The following is an 18,442-nucleotide window of genomic DNA, read 5'->3' as shown; positions in this document are numbered from 1 at the left end:
GGATCAGTTCTATTGTCCTTTAGTGGTTGCTGAACTTCTTCTGTAAAGGCAGGGATACCAGAAATGTTTGGAGTAACCGGAATCTCCGATGGTGTTGGAACACTTGTTCTAACTTTACCAGGGGATTTGGAACCGGTTAAACGAGTTCGCTTTGTCCGTAACAGTTTCGACTCTAGAGACAAAGACGGTTGACTCGTAAGCCTCCGCGAACAACGGGGTTTCAATTGACTTTCTTCCATGATTGTGGATTACTTGATCAACTAAAAATCAAGGGGAAGTATGTTTCCGAATTAGATGAATTTTAGACGCTTTGACACAACTTGCTTTTTCAATTTTTAAGAGTCGAGAAAAAACAAAAGATGACTCTAGTCGCCTTCGATTTTTAATGAGCCTAAAGTGACAAGTGCTAAGATGGACCTTTTCCTTTAAGGTGTCTGAAAAGGAACGAAAGGGACTACTCTGGAAATCTAGACAGAGGGATTACCAAACCAATCGCAAAACTGCATAATACTTTTTACGGTACGGTAGTCAATCTTCCCGAATGTTGTGTTCAGTGCATTGCGATCGATAGGGCAGCAGACACGACTTCTATGGATAAAGGATAAAGCCTATTGTGGTCTCCCAATATATACTCGACATTACGTGGGAGCACAAGTCCGTATTGGCACTTATCGTCTTAAAGTGGAGGAATCACCCAACCAACAGTGAAAACAACAGTTACCAGGCTTTACGACACCGGAATACGTCTCTAGCCTAGACTTCTAAATGTTGTGCATTAGGTTCCAAAGCGTTTTTAGATTCATTAAATTTATTTTATAGTTGATCTTGCTTAAGAAATTTTCCTTTCAGGTTCACTGCGTGATGTAGATGTACAATTCATAAAATGCAATCTAAGATGATAAACAATCATTTAATCTTCTTTTTGCAATGAAAATCCTAGCTACTAAGGAAAGAGAGATGGTGTTCTTTCAACAAAGAGTAGAGAGCACACACTATATGCACTTGTCCTAAATCAAACCAACAAATAGTCTAAATGCAAATGCACATGCATGTATTTGTTTTCAGCCTTCTTAATGTGTGAATGATAAAAAGAAAGCTAAGCGCAAATCTAAATTATTTTTCAAAGTGACATAACTAACAAGTTTCTTTTCAAGGCAAAATGAGGACAATGACGACACTTTTCTATTCGGAATTGAAAACTTGCTTTTGACACTTGAAAAACTACTAATTCAAATCAAATACAAGAGTAACAGTGTAATCGACTATCAAGAACAATCAGATTCTTTTCTATGACTGAAAACGACACTTGCGACACTTTCAAATCAAGAAACGACAGTACACTTACGCTACTTCTTTGTAAAGGAGAACTGAAAATGACTCAAAATACATAAAAACATTTACAGTTCTTTTCACAATGGAGGCGGAATAATGGCAAGGAAAAGGGTTCCCAACAGAGGTATACTGACTACAGACAGCAAAACTCCTTAATAGAGCTGAAAAGAGTGAACACAGAAGCCAAAATCTAAGAGCAGAAGAGGTCTGATCAGCGCACCTATAGCACAGGGAAACTGAAATGCAACGCACCTACTACACTCGAGAAGTGCGATGCATTCAGGTTTCAAAGAAGACACAGTGTGATGGACCAGGGACGAGACTTTAGCTAGGTTCCGGGTCACAGTTTGTAGCTCCGTTCAGGGATTTAGGCCGAGCAAGTGGTAATCAGTAAATCAATCACAGGGGTAGATCTAAGGAGGTTACTAGAGCCACCACAAGGGCAATTAGAGAGCTTGTAAATCAATTGTTTAATTCATAAACAAAACCCGGAGATAGACTGAAGCAGCATTGATCTACTTTGCACTTTCATAGCAAATGAAGTTCGAAGGCTAGCTGGCTTGAATTCAGGCTCCGTCTGTAAGTTTATAAAGTAAACAAATGTAGATAAACAAACAATCTATCCATTCCCCAGCGGAGTTGCCATTTTGTTATCAGGAAAACTAGTGTCTATGTAGAGCTTCTAGTCCCACTAAGGCTGGTAGCTACCTTAGAAACAAACAAACTAAAAACTACTTTCATTTTCCTTAATGAGAAATAGATAAGGGGGGAATAAGGAGACCAACCTCTGTCTTGCACTTGGTTTCTTGCTCGATTCCTCTCCCTTTTGATAGGTCTTCACCACTCGCTTCCTCGTCTACCCAGCTTCAAAGAGCACCTGTAGAATCAAAGCAGCATAACACTATCCAAGAACATAGATCTATTATCATAAACAATATAGGACCAGATATATATTGACCACACAAATGCATATAACATCAATCATACAAGAATGTGAAGGAAAACTTGAATAGCTTTATTGATAATCAAGAAAGAGCAAAGAGGATTACAGCCAATTGTTCTGACCCAGCATCATCCTCTCAGCAAGAAAGCCCTTCTTCACCTCATGAAAAGCTTAGATCACCCAACACTATGATATTGCACCAAGAAACCAACAGCACTTCCTTACAAGATATAAAATTCCAGCCTCTAGATCTCTGGGATGGGGGATCCATATATAGATGTTTGCAAGGGGGGTGAGTCAGCTTCTGAGATTTGATTAGTGTCCTCTCTCTGATAGTTCTTGATTCCACTTAGAGATTGATGATCTCTTACTCATCCCTGGGCGAATGCAGAGAGGCAAGTGTCACAAGAGAAGTTTCTAGAAGATTCCATGATCCTCCACCTTGCAGATTGACCCTGCCATTTGTCCACTCTCGCCCATCGCACCCCATAGAAGGGCTTTTCAACATTCATCGCACCTATTGTGTGTATTCAGGTGGGATGCAATGCACTTTGACCATGGAGCAGGTGAAATGGTCCAGTTTTGACCTGTTCTGAGTAGTTTTTCATGGAGAACTTCTGGGAGATGCTGTAATCAGTTGACCTTGTTATTTTAGGGGTTAGAACAACACCTTTAGGGACTTAGGAGCCCTTGGTTTATGGACATTTATGATTGGGGTTGTAGTGCTCAAAATTGTCTATAAAAAGTAGGACCCAGAAAAGTTATTTTTAGATAGCCTACTAGTTCCCTTCAGGCCACAGGTCACCATCTATAGCCTTTGCTGAGGTGCATAGTCAAACTGAAGAGTAGGACTTTCAAGAAATTGAAGATTCTACTCCAAAACTATTTCAAGAAGGGAATTTTAGCAATATTTGTGAAGGAGGAGGAGAAACAAGGGGAAACTGAGGAACCAAGGTCTCCTCTTGGGACAACTCAGCAATTAAACAACCCAGACAAGGGAAGTGCTACATAAATCATTGTTGAAGAAACTCAATCTCCTCAAACATTAGGCACTCTCATTATCCCAGACAGAGGAAGTTTTATTAAAACTGTTAAAGCCATTCCTTCTCAACCTAGGAATACCCTCCTAGATATCCCAGAAGGTTATTGGCATATATTCGACCAAATGGCTCAAAACTAGCCAAACACCCAAACCTCTACATTGCAATACCCCATAGTGGATACTGCATCAAATGCGCCCATGAAAGCAATCCCTCTTGAACATATCCCTACATTCCATGGTCTTACATCAGAAGATCCGGAGGCATTTCTATTTGAGTTCGATGTGCTGTGTAGGGGATATGATTACACCACCGACCCCCAGAAACTAAAATTATTTCCATCTACATTAAAAGGGGCTCCCTTGAGATGGCTTATGGGATTAGGTGGCGGGGTTATAAATAATTGGGATCAAATGAAAGAATATTTTCTAAAGAAATATCAAGGCTAGTGAAGGTCTAGAGAACTGAACGATGAAATATTTCAGATGGTAGCTAGACAAAATGAAACATTAGAGGAGTATGTGGAACATTTTCAGTATAATCTTCAAAGGTCTCCTTATGCATCACTACCTTTCCCTGATAATGTGTTAAAAACAACATTACTTAGGGGCATGAAGGAACAATGGATCGAAACATTAAATATTATGGGAAAAGGAGATATTTATCAGGAAAATTTTGCTGACATTATTGACTTATGTATCAGGAGTTCAAGAGGTAGCACAAGATTGAAACCGGCAGAACATGATCGGTTTGTAAAAGATAATAAAATTTCGACAGAAGGAGTAACGTGTGCAGAAATTGGAAATGTATTGGAAGATTTTAAAACTGATATACTAGGGATGCTAACTACACAACTTGATGTTATGCAGGCCAAGCAGAAGCAAATGGAGGCAGAACAGAATTTGGCAATCTTCTGTCCCCGATGCAGGAAGAAACATAGCCATAAGGAGTGTCCAATAGATGCAGTCCGAACATGCACCATCTACACAAAAGACCACCTTACGGAAAGTTGTCCCTCACTTCCCGGATTAAAAGCAGTATATAAGGAAGCAGAAGAAGAGCTAGAATCGGTATATTTGCTCAACCAGCGCCGTTAGTGGCAGCCGCGAAAATCTGGTATGTTTTTGGACCTGACCTCTTATTTTCAGTCTCCGCAGTATAATTCTCAATAATATAATATGTGGCAAATTCAATCCCAACCCCCACCCCCAAATTGGTCACCTCAGTCGTTTCCTTCATCAACCCCGTGGTTGAATCAGGCAAGCCCATTTGGTTGGCTGAATTTTCCCTATACTCCAGCATATTGGCAAAATAACGCATACCCACCACAATGGACACCACCTACTTCACAAAGTTTAGCCTGGCAGACAAACTGGCAAAGACCGATGCATCAGCCAGTAGGAACCATGCCTCTCCCTCAACCTACACTGCTAACCCTACAACAAAATCCCCAGTCTAATCTAAGACCGCAACTCCCAGCCCAACCCAACCCCAATCCAAATAACAGACCTGTCCAATCTGTCCAAATAATAGAAACATCAGCAATAGGAGCTGATCTGAGGGAGTGTAACGATCTTCAGTTAAGGTCTGGGCGTATTATTGAAACTGAGGGAGAAAGGACAGCCCATGTTGAAAATCAGTTACTCAGAGAACATCTATCACAAGAAGAGGATGTGAACAAACAACAAACTCATAACCAAACAAACGCATCCTCTCCCCCATTCCCAGAATGATTAATCATACCTCGACCTACACAATATCCTGATTTTGACATTCTGGGAGAATTACAAAATTTGTACATAAAAATTCCATTCCTCCAAGCCATTCAAGACATTCCAATATATGCAAAGACTATCAAAGAATTGTGTGTAAAGAAACCAAGGAGGAATGCAGCAAACAATCCAAGAGTCCAAGTAGTTGGCACTCTATCTGACTTATTATTAGGAAAAGAAACGCCCATTAAATATGAAGACCCAGGAAATCCAATAGTCACTGTACAAATTTATGGTCAAACCTTCCCTAATGCCTTAGTTGATCTAGGAGCTGCAATCAACATCTTAACAACTACTACTTGCCAAAAGCTAGGCATTACATCTGTAGAACCTACCTCTACCTTGTTAGAGCTGGCTGACCGATCTGTGGTTAGGCCAGAGGGCATGCTACACGATGTCATGGTATCTGTTGACTCCTAGGAATATCCGACTGATTTTCTGGTAATAAATCCCAAAATCCGTCTTGATGGACACCCATTGATTTTAGGTAGACCTTGGCTTGCAACTGTCGATGCCTATATTGGCTGCCGACAAGGAAATATGACCATAACAAGGGGAGCGAATATCAAGAACTTAGCCTTATATCCTCCAGCACAGCCAAGTGTCACAATGATCAAAACTAATAAGCACACTGTATCATACCTTACTGACAATATTAGATCTCCATTAACTATACAAGAGGCATTTGATTTTAAAGATCAGACAGAGGACGATGCCATTAATAAATTTATTAGTCAAACTGAATCTAGATCCCGCACACAGTGTCACATGATAGAGGCAACATTCGACAACGAATTAGAAGAAGATCCTCTTAAAGATACACATGATCAAACGATACCTGTTACCTCTGTTGCAAATAGTAAAATTGTGGAAATTGAACCGGGAAAAACCTTAAACATTAATGCCAACCTCACCTCCGAACAAGAAATGAAACTCATCCATCTGTTGAGGAAATATAAAGAAGCATTTGCATGGGACTATCATGATATGAAAGGAATCGACCCTCAATTATGTACCCACCACATTTACATAGAAAAAGATACGAGACCTGTTCACCAACCTCAGAGGAGACTTAATCCTCATCTAAAAGATTTGGTAAAAGCTTAACTTCAAAAACTTTTAGATGTCAACCTCATCTATCCTATCTCCGAGAGTAAATGGGTCTCTTCGCTTGTGGTGGTACCAAAAAAGAATGGGAAATGGAGAATTTGTGTGGACTGTAGAGAACTAAATAAAGCAACACAAAAGGACCACTTCCCTCTCCCATTCATCGACAAAGTATTAGACACTTTGGCAGGAAAGAAATTCTTTTCTTTCCTGGATGGCTTCAGTGGATACAATCAGATCCAGATTTCCCCTGAAGACCAAGACAAAACCAATTTTACCTGTCCTTGGGGAACATTTGCCTACAGAGTTCTACCTTTTGGCTTATGCAATGCTCTTGCGAAATTCCAAAGGGCTATCCTCAACATTTTTGCAGATTTAATAAATGAAGGAATTGAAGTATACATGGATGACTTTACACCATATGGAGACAATTTCGATCCAGCATTGGATACACTAGAAAAAGTCCTACAACGCTGCATTGCTACCAGGCTTTGTCTAAGCCATGAAAAATGCTATATGATGATGACCGAAGGACTCATTCTCGGACACTATATTTCAGCAGTTGGCATTTAGGTAGACCCAGCCAAAATCCAAATAATTTTGCTTATTCCCACTCCTACCACTCAAATGGGGGTACGCAGTTTTCTTGGATTTTCTGGTTATTATAGGAGGTTTATAGAACATTTTTCGCATATTGCTACACCTCTGTATGCACTAACTGGTAACATTGATTTTCTTTGGACAGAAAAATGTGAACGTGCTTTCCAAGATCTAAAGAAGCTTGTGTCCACAGCCCTAGTCCTTCGAGGACCAAATTGGGATTTGCCATTTCAGATATCATCTGATGCCTCAGATACAGCCATTGGAGAAGTCCTTGGGCAGGAAGAGGATAGAAAACGATATGCAATTTATTATATTAGCAAAAATTTATCCCCTGCTGAATTAAATTATACTATTACTGAGAAAGAATTTTTAGTTATAATACATGTTGTCAATAAATTTAGACATTACATTACTGGATACCCTGTTATCTTGTATACAGATTATTCTGCCATCAAATATTTAGCAAACAAGCCTATCACAAATGGCAGAATAACTAGATGGCTGATTTTATTGCAGGAATTTGATCGACCTGGAAAAGAAAATCCTGTAGTTGATTTTCTCTCAAGAATGCCCAAGCCAATCGATGTAGCAGCAGTTGAAGATCAATTTCTAGACGAGCATCTGTTTGTGGTTGCTGTTCAAACACCTTGGTATGCTGATGTTGCCAATTACCTAGCAGTAGGTAAACTACCGAAACATCTAACCCCTAATGGGCAGAAACAGATTGTTCAGAAGAGTGCTCGATTCTTGTGGGTTGGAGGCTACCTGTTCCACACAGGGACAGACATGCATATCAGAAGATGCGTTCGAGAGGATGAAATCTTCGACATTTTAAAATCCTGCCATGACGGACCATGTGGTGGACATTTCGCCGATCGCAGAATTGGACATAAGGTCCTACAAACAGGGTATTATTGGCCTACAATTTTCAAAGATGCAAAGAAATTCGTCCAAGCTTGTGATAGTTGCCAGAGAGCAGGACGCCCTGGTCAGTCCGATGAGATGCCCTTGAACCCACAATTAGTCATTGAACCATTCGAACGATGGGCCCTTGATTTCGTCGGACCAATTAACCCACCCTCAAATCAGAAAACATATATCTTGGTGGCAACAGAATATGTCACCAAATGGGTTGAGGCAGAGGCATTGCCGAGAGCTACAGAAGATTCTGTCATACAGTTCTTGTTCCATATATTTGTGCATTATGGCCTTCCAAGAGATATAATTACAGATGGTGGACCACAGTTTGCTGGGAACAAAATAGCTGCAACACTCAAAAACTATCATGTCCAGCACAAAATCACTACTCCATACCACCCATAGGCAAATGGTTAGGTAGAAAGCAGCAATAAAATAATAGAAGCAATCCTAACAAAAACAATCACGTCACATAGACGTGATTGGGCTGCCAGACTACCAGAGGCACTGTGAGCTTACAGAACAACATGGAGAAGCACCACTAGTTACTCACCTTATCAATTAGTGTTTGGCAAGCAACCCATTTTTCCCATAGAATTCGAAATCCAAACACTACGAACAACATAGGAAGTTGGCTTAGATTTAACGGAGGCACAGATTAATTGATTGCAGCAGATCAATGAGCTCGATGAAATCAGGCTCTCTGCACTCCAAAATACTGCACTTATCCAATAGCAGCGAGCTAAACGGAATGATGATCTCATTAAAAATAAAGTCTTCCACGAAGGAGACTGGGCACTTTTGTACGATTCCAGGTTTCAGGACTTTCCCGGGAAACTCCAGACTCGTTGGTTGGGACCATACGAAATCCAGAAGGTACATGACAATGGTACTCTTACTCTAATCACTATTGACGGTTCTAGATATGCCTTCCAGGCAAATGGCCACCGAGTTCACCTTTATCGCAAACCACTCACTCCGGATTCCTTCTGCCAGCAGCTACGCCAAGACTCTGATATGGAAATTTTGGGTGAGGGAGAAAAGTCTTCCTCACCAGAGATTCATTAAGTAATTTATCTCTTTTCACAGTTTGTACATAATTTCTTTTGTTTTTTTGCATATTTTTGAATTAAATGCTTTACCGTTACTTTTCGAACCAGCTGAGACGTTATTATTTTTGTTGTTCCTTTTCTCAAAAGGACAGAATTTTTCATTCTCCTGTTCCTTTTTCAAAAGAACAACACCTATTGGATCGACCGTCATTTTTCTTTAAACTTGTTCTTTTTCTTTATTTTTGCTTTCTGCTGTTCCTTTTCCAAAGGAACAGCATTTTCGATTTTTTCTGTTCCTTTTTCAAAGGAACAACACTTTTGCTTTTTGTTGTTCCTTTTCCAAAAGGAACGGCATTTATGTGCCTTGCTGTTCCTTTTCCAAACGAACAACATTTTCGATTTTTGTTGTTCCTTTTCCAAAGGAACGACACTTGGATGTCTTGCTGTTCCTTTTCCAAAGGAACGACCTTTGTGTGTTTTGCTGTTCCTTTTCCAAAGGAACAGCGGTTCTGATTTTTGTTGTTCCTTTTCCAAAGGAACGACACTTGCGTGTCTTGCTATTCCTTTTCCAAAGGAACAACATTTTCGATTTTTTCTGTTCCTTTTCCAAAGGAACGGCATTTGTGTGTTTTGTTGTTCCTTTTTCTAAAAGGAACACCACTTGTATTCTTTTGCTCTTCCTCTTTGAAGCAGCAACATCCTCGTATTCCTTTAACTTATGCTTGTTCCCCTTGCTGTTTTAAATTAAGGATGCTTACTGTTCCTATTCTTTCAAGTCTTTTGGAATACAGCTATGCACTTATGCAATGGATACAAAATCACAACATACTGAAATCGGGTAAATTATAAAATCGTTATTTTTATAAGAAATTGCTCTGAATTGGTAAAAGGATAGAGGGAAGGACACACTTACCCATTATCTTTTGTTGTCATTGCTTCATTAACTCTGCTCTGATTGGTTATCTTTATCATGTTGGTTCCTTTTAAATCCTCTTTGATTATTATTTAGGAATAAGAGCAAAGGGTTTATATCTTCCTATTGAGATGTTAAGACTTCTTCCACCATTCCCACTCTTAAGGAGTGTTGAACCACCATTTATGTATAAATGGGATAGTACTTTATGAAAAAGAAAAAAATAAGAGAAAAAAAGAGAGCGAACTGACTTGTTTATATAAAGTTTCAAATGCAGGATAGGGGGTCTCACCAAGAGCCAGCCTACCATGATCATGAGGGAGAAAGTGAAGTGGCATTCCCACTATGGCCACCACACTAGGGATATGGTCCAAAAGGTATATCAAATAAAGAACGCTTGGAACAGGAGGTCTCATCATGAGCCGGCCTGCCCACCTTTCGCTCCTTCGTCATGAATGGCATTATGGCTAACTAGTCACCAAGCCAGCATAATGGCCTACATTTTGACATCACACAACACTTCCTAAGCATACACAAAGGATCATGGTTCCATGGGTGAAATAAATAACTCTGCCAAGGTTATGGACACCTGTCGGCAGCAGAGCACTGTTAATGGTATTGAAGTCACATTATTTACACCAATAGGTAGTTATTACCACCCTTTTGTTTCTTATGCCTTAGTAATCAATCACATAAGACGAATGCATATTATTTTCGGAACCATACAACGCATGTAAATCTATTATCACCAATCATGGCAGAGCAGTTGACAATGACCGCATGAGACTCGGAATGTACGACAGATTTCCTATCCTCCCAGCCTCGCATCATATCACAGCAGTCTCTTACGTATTAAGCGATCCAACTTGACGCCTCGATTTCGGTAATCTGCTACCTGTGTAAACCTGGCATATTGCCATACACTGTTCCTTTATGACTCTACTTCAGAACATACCAGCACACCGCTCCTTTATTTGATGGCTGGGATGGCCTATCACATTGCGAGGGGGGAGGTTAACCTCATCATTCCTTGGATTACGTGTCAGACCACTATTCGGGAAACTGCGTACTTGGGAATAGCACGGCTCAATGGTATACTATTTTTTATTTTTTGCATGACTTGCTATTCCTAAGCCATTTCCATTGTATATCCTGCAGCATTAGATTTTGAGTGATTCTCGTGTCCATCAACCTCTCTGTGTTTCTAACAATGTGAACAGCTACTGTTCCATTGTCAAAATTATAAGATTTCATAGCAAAACCATAAACATGGGAGGGAGATCGATTCGGAGATAACTGCTGGTGTTAACAGTCTCTGATGTTGCACGGGAAATCCTGGCAAGAGCCAAGTGGCTAACTTATTTCAACAGCTTGCAGGAGTCTAACGAGACTGTGGAAATTGAATTCTTGCAGAACTTGCAAGAGGATCACTCCATAGTGAGGGGGAGATGCATAGCAGTCACTGATGACATAATCACAGAGGTCTTGGGACTGCCAGCCACTGGGCCTATATGGACGCTATAGAAGGAAAGATTGCAGAAGATTATAGAAACCTTCCAGGACAAAGGCCAGAGCCTGACAATTAGAGGAAAGGGGGTTCTGCCAGCAGCATTAGGAGAACCGTGGGCGGAATTGGCGAAGACCATTCAAATCTACATCACCTGTGAAGGCAGAAAAGACATGGTAAGACCACGACATTTTAAACTCTTAGCTGTACTAAAGCAAAAATGCTCTGTAAATTTTCTTGCATTTTTGAATTCATTACTTCATGACGTTGCACGGAGCATAAAGAAGGCACAACATGTAGAGTTAGTTGTTAGTCATCATGGGTTGATTTGGTTAATAGTCAGCCATAGCCTTACCCAGCAGCAGAGCAGCTGGGAAGAGCTAATCGCCATAATAGAAGGAAGATTGACTGCACCATCCCCAAAACGTAAACATGCCACCAGTACACCCGAGCGTCTAGAAAAACACAAGAAATCGGTCCAGCTAGCACAGCTATGAGGGAGGCTGGAGAAGCCCCAAGGAACTACCAGCCAACCGGTAGAGATAGAAGGTACAGGGGATTAGCAACCCCCATGATTAGAAGGAGAAGACGATGAGTAAAGAGTGCAGGAAGAAGAGGAAGGAGAAAAAGAAGAAGAAGTCGAGCAATCTGAAGAAGAAGGAGAAAAAGAAGAAGAAGCCTAGAAATCTGAGCAGGAGGAGGAAACGGAATAGTAGGAAGGTAGCCCATTGCCGGACCCACTGGGAGAAGATGAATTGGCCAAAGTTTTGGCCAATATGGGTGAATATGGCCAATCTTCCAGCCCAACAGACCTCCATGCTGAAGAGGAACCAAAAGAACACTCTGCTCAGGAGGAAAATGCACCTGAAGAATCACATGCAAAGGAGGTAGAAGAAGAGAATCTGCCTGTTCATGATGAAAACATGACAGGAGATACTGAACAAGAACAATCCATTCCTAGCTAGAAGACACCAGAAGAAATTCCAGAGGAAACGGGGGCAGAAAAGGAGGTCACCTAAGAAATAACATAACCAGTTAGGGTTCTTGCACCAGAGCAGAACAACAAAGAAGCACCCCAAGAACAAAATTAGGAAGTTAGTCAAAGTCTAAGCCACAGTGAACAGCCTGCTGTTCCCTTTAAGGAAATTCTAGAAATTAAAGAATTGCGAAAGGAACAGCAGAGATTATTGAATATAATAGTCCAGCTCCACCAGCAGATTAGGATTCTAAAAGAAGGGCAAAGGGTAAAAAGGACTTCGGGAAGGAAAAATGCAACCACTCCAGCAAAACCCCTCAAGACAAAGGGGCAGAGGACTAGAGTCCATCCTGCTATTCAAAACCCTATCGAAAACCAGGCTGCTGTTTCAAATGATGTTGGGAACCAATTTGCTGTTCCAATTGAAAAGGAACAGCAATGGACTGATATCCACGTTAAGATAGAAATGGATGAGATGTTGACCCGTGATAAGGAAATTCAGACGGAGACACCACCTTCAAGAGTGATCAGAGTCATGAACTCAAAACAACGCAATAGGAAAATTCAAGTGAAACTCCCAGCCTCCGTTGCCACATGGAAAAGCAATCCAAAAATGGTAACCCTACGAAAGGGTTTGAAGCAAGCTCAGCAAGCAGCAAAAAAGCTTAGAGAGCAAACAGTCCCTCGAGAAAAGTATGAAAAGCTACAGCAGCAGCTTAGGAACGTCAATCTATTTGAAAGCCAGGCCTTTGAAGGGTGGCGAAGGGAAGAAGAAAAAGTCGCCAAGGTAACTCGTAGGTTAGATATAGTTATCAAGTAGATGGATACCATATGTTCCTTATACAATGACGTCCTAGCATGTAGAGCCCCTGCTAAGAATTATGCCTTGTTTTTAATGGAACGATATTTGCAATTGAAAATAAAGGCTATTAAAGCAGGTGCTTCCATACAAATTAATACCCTTGATGATTTTATAAACTGAAACACTACGGGGTAAAATTTCGGAGACTACTGTGTGAGTTTTATTTGCATAACCTTGTATTAGACCAGGAGACCAAGCTGAACCCTGGCCCTTTTGTTGGGGATATCCAATTACAAGCATTTATTTCATTTGGGGTTAATCAAATTAAATGGCTTAAAGCCTATTACGCTTTCCAAAGGCAAGAAAATAGATTAGATTTGTGGATAAGAGCTGAGCTTAGGGATCCAGTACAGTTGTGGAGAAAACATAGAAACCTCATGAAGACTCCGGCTGTAATTGAAGCATTAGGACCCATTCATGAGGCAATCATTCGATAGGGATTAGAATACTTTTTCTCTATCAAAGACCCTGCCATTGATGCGGCTAAATTTCGGTATCAAATCTCTAATCCGAATATCCAGCTCAGGGAACCATTTAAGTATGAAAATTTTAAATTAGCCGCCAACCGCTTGCACCTCTATGGCGAAGTCATTTTGAGGGCAAGGCCATCTTGGTTAGGATATAGGTTCCGGAGTCCAACTATTTGGCACCCTACACCTGGGTACCAAGCCCTGTATGAGATGCCTGAGGGTCAGACAGGCCATTTCTTTAAACACCTAGTTATGCATCATGGTTGTAGGCCTTCACGTGAGATTCCATCTCCAGCCTACTCACTCACTGCCTTACATGTCAACTACAATGTTTTCATGAGGGCATGAAAAAGGGTAAGCAGGGGGGTGTGTGGAGTACTAAAGAAGGTATGTTTTTGGTAATTATTTCAGCATCTTTTCATTAGAACTTACAAACCTTTTTGCATCATGAACTCAAAAAATGATAAGGAATTGTAATAAAACATGTGAGATTAATATGAAAGACGAAAACACTGACAATTGTCATTTCCTTATGCAGGAAGGAGGAAAAAGGAGAATTTTCCGTTCCAAAGGAAGGGACAAGGACAGGTTAACCACTTTCCCTTTGACGGAAGACCGTATTCAAACAAGGCAAAGCAAATCAAAGCGAATCAGCCCTAGAAAGGAAGTGGAGATATCGGCTCGGCGCAGGAAAGGAAAGAGATGACTGAGGACTAACGGTTCGGTGAATCCCTCAGGATCCTTGATCCTGAGGGATCATTGTTTTATCTATTTCTGCACTTAGATATCTCCGCCTTCACCCTTATAAAAGGGGCAGCACTGTTAGCTCAAAGGAGTTGGCTATGTTTTATGTAATTTCCTTTAATATCAAAACTTTGATCATCAAGTCTCGTTAAGAACCGATCTATTGTAATTTCGCTTTATGCATTAATACAAACTTGGTTACTTTTTCATCTTTGAGTCTGGAATAACTTCAAGCAGTGTACCCCTGGAGGCTAAGGGCCCGGCCGTGGAGGACACTTGCTCCTGTATTATTACGTTTGGTTTAAGCACGGTTTGCTTATCAGCGTGATTGGGTAATCTGATGTGTTTTGTTAGTTTATATCACATGCTCTGTTATGTTTACTTTACTGAGATAGAACTATTGCATTGACTCTGCAACGTATCACTGTTCTTCTAAGTGTTGATATAATACTGTCAATCTTTACATAATATTGTTGTTGTTCAATTACAGAGCCTCTGTGCCGTGCACTTATTCATTGGTATTACGGAGTTCATCTTAGTGATTATGTTCTTTGCGATTGTGGATCTATAGACATTGTTGTTCCATTCTGAAATGCAGTCATAATCATAGAAAATTTTAGGGGCGAATGTTCGCCATTTGGCGAAATTAAGGGGTTTTAAATTTTTATTGGGCGAATATTTTGTATCATAATACATTTTTACAAATCACCTCAAATAGCCCACCTTATTTTAAGGGAGAGGGAAAAAAAGGTAAATTTAGCCCTTGAAATTAGGAGTTACAACCTTCCATTCGCCCATTTTCAAGAATAGGTTTTATTTAAGTGAATCCTTTCGCCCATTTTCAAGTAGGTTTTATTTAAGTGAATCCTATGGGCCAAAGGCCCAAATACAAAATTTATAAAAGAGGTATGGTAAATTAATAAAAATATAAATAAATGAGAGGTATGTTAAATAAATAAAACATTTTTTATATTTACTCCATAAGTCACCTTATATACATGCAAGGGTGTAAACAAATAAAAATATAAATAAAGTGGAGGTATGGTAAATAAATAAAACGTCTTTTTATACTTACGCAAAAGGTATGGTCAATAAATAAAAATATAAATAAACTAGACGCATGGTAAATAAATAAAACCTCTTTTTATATTTAGTCCATAACCCTCATTCTATTTATGAAGGCTCAGGAAAGAGGTTTTATTTAAGTGAATCCTATAGGCCAAATACCATATTTGTAAAAGAGGTATGGTAAATTAATAAAAATATAAATAAATGAGAGGTAGGGTAAACAAATAAAACATTTTTTTATATTTAGTCCATAAGTCACCTTATATTTACGAACACTCAGAAAATGCATTATATTTAGGTGAAACCTATGGGCAAAATACTATGGGACAAATACCATGGACTAGATTGTTATTAATACCATGCAAAAAAAAATTATTAACCCTAATATTAGTATTAATAAAAATAAAAATGGCACATGGTATTGACCCATGGTATTCACCAAAATGGCACATGGTATTGACCCATGGTATTCACCTGGAATGTAGCCGATTTAAATGGGGGAATTAAACCAGCATAGATCCATCTATACACTGGATCTACTAACCCCCGGTATCAAATATCGTGATATGCAAACTAGCATAGAGTGAAAAAATATTTGATCCGATCAAGAGTAAAAATGGATGTTGTAATTTAATGTATGTTAAACATTTTAGCTTGGTTAAAATAAAAAATAAAATAAAAATCAACTATTAATTTTATAAATTACTAATAGTAATTTTTAAGCTCTAGGTTTATGATAACCCATGGTAATACCATGGTATTCATGTGAGCATAGACTATTTAAAGGGGAAATTCTATCATATTAGATCCATCTTAATTCTAGGTCTACCAAGTGCTCAGAGGCATAAATAGATTTCATCCCCCTAAGAGTGGTAGATGTGGAGTTAAGATGGATATAGGTTGGTTTTTATGATAATGAAGATATTAAATAGACTTAGGAAATTATATTGTAAAAACATATGGTTAAAGCATAAACATTGGACAAGTATATTTGTATACTTTTGTTTTAAACTAAATTTAAACTGAAACAAATCCAGAGCTAAAAGGAATGGATTGATTGCACTAGTCATCCTTCTATAACTTTCCAACATATGCTGGAGTAAACAGATTGTAATTTGGGTAATTTTTCTAATTGCAAACAGGAACATACTTGTGTATTGACGGGGTGGTTACGAGGTCCCTAGAAGTGATGATTTGAATTTTTCTTGGTTTTATATAAAGTATTAGGTTTTTTCTCATGCTTTCTTGGAATGGCACGGGTGAATTTTATCCTACACCCACTAGGTTATCGATATGTACTTTCGGTAATTTTGATTTCAAAAGATATTTTAAAGAAATGCAATGATTTCATTTGTGTATTCAATAAACACAAGATTTTATAATTGAGTAAATATTCTCCATGCCTAGTGAGAGATTCGCCAAAAAATTATATATACATATCATATTATTGATAAAATCGCCTTCCATTTTTCCTATATATCATGGAGATTCGCCCATTTATTATACATGTAAATTTAGGGGGGGTTCTTAAAATTTTCCCTAGTCATAATATTTTATAACTAAGAGTGATAACTGGTTTACCGAGATCAGGTTACTATTAACGTGTGCCGTGTGCATATATGGTTTTGAAGTATTGTTCTATAATTTATCATTAATCAGTGTTGTTCCATTTTGGTGTGTTGTTCAATTCGTCCTTAAGAGTGAATGATTGCCATTCAATTCCTGTAGATCACGATTCATGCATTTGATCTTGTAGACTAAGGTGTTACTGCTTGCTAGACTTAGTTGCTGTTCTATTTTAGATTTGCTATTCTATTTCAAGTTTGCTGTTCCATTTCAGATTTGTCGTTCCATTTCTTATTTCACTGTTCCATTTCTTACTTGTCGTTCTATTTCCTATTCTTTGTTATTTTGGTGTGAAGAATGATCCAGGGCTGTAGTGAGCACTGACATTTACTGCCTGGCTCCCAGATCCACGATATGTTCTCTGATTTACCTTAGTTCCATCAGTTTACAAAGGGATGAGTTACTGCTACTGAACCCTTGACTGATAACTTGCTTAGTTTTCTAAATGAGTAGTTTAATCTTTTGAAGTAGTTTACTGTAAACAAGCATCGTTTACTCTTGTATTTCTGAACAATGTACTACTAGCATTACTGTGACAAATGATAGCCTCAAACTGAGACACTCTTTGAAATAACAAAACGTTCCTGGATTGAAAACTAATGTGAGGTAATTATAGGTGAAAGAGACCCTTTTTATAGCTCCACACTTGGTACATGTCTCAAAAAGGATTTCCCCTTACTGAAAACAACATCATAGCTGCAATCCTCCGATACACCTACAGAGATCGGATTCTTCTTTAGTCTAGGTACATACATGACATATTTTAGATGAATATGGGATTCTGAATGCCTTTTAAAGGTTATGGTACCAATTCCTTTGGTACCTACTGCCCATCATCCCCAAGTTCTATGTGCATTTGGAGATCCTTCTCCTCTAAGCTACTGAATAATTCGTTGCATCTCGTCATATGGAATGAGGCACCTGAATCTAGATACCACACACTCCCCATTAGATTGTTCTCCATGCATGTAATTAGGGTGAATTCTAATTCGAATTGGGAGGAAAGTGATTCACCTCTTGCTCCTCCTAAAGGATTCTTGTTAGAGTTCTTGTGTAGACACTTTGTTGCATAGTGTCCTGAATTCATGGAAGTGAAAATATTTTATCTTGCTTAAGTCCTTCTTCTTTCCATTATTCTAGTTGGTCTCTAGTTTTTTTTTATCCTTATTTCCCTTACCTTCATTTCCTTTCCCACTCAATGTGAAATTCTCTTCCTCCTTGGATTTGGATGCTACCACATCTCTAGTGTTCCACCAAATTTATTCCTTACCCAGATCAAACCAAGATCTCTCCCAATTTGGTATCTTTTTCCCTTCCATTTAGAAAGTCCTAGTAGTTGTGCCAAGATTTTTGGAGGCCTAGGCGATCTATGTTCACTAGTTTTGAAGAGCGAATATTTTCTCCAGCTTCTTCAATCTCATCTCGACACTGAATGAACCCGGTGAGGTAATGTGGAATGATTTCTCCTTTCTACATGCAGATGTTTTTGAGCTTGTCCTTCAATGCCAA

Source organism: Pinus tabuliformis, chromosome 1_2, assembly GCF_031772625.1.
Source record: "Pinus tabuliformis cultivar Carrire ecotype Pingquan chromosome 1_2, CPIR1, whole genome shotgun sequence".
Classification (NCBI taxonomy): domain Eukaryota; kingdom Viridiplantae; phylum Streptophyta; class Pinopsida; order Pinales; family Pinaceae; genus Pinus; species Pinus tabuliformis.
The sequence above is the reverse complement of the archived record's forward strand: the minus strand, read 5'-3'. Positions refer to the sequence as shown.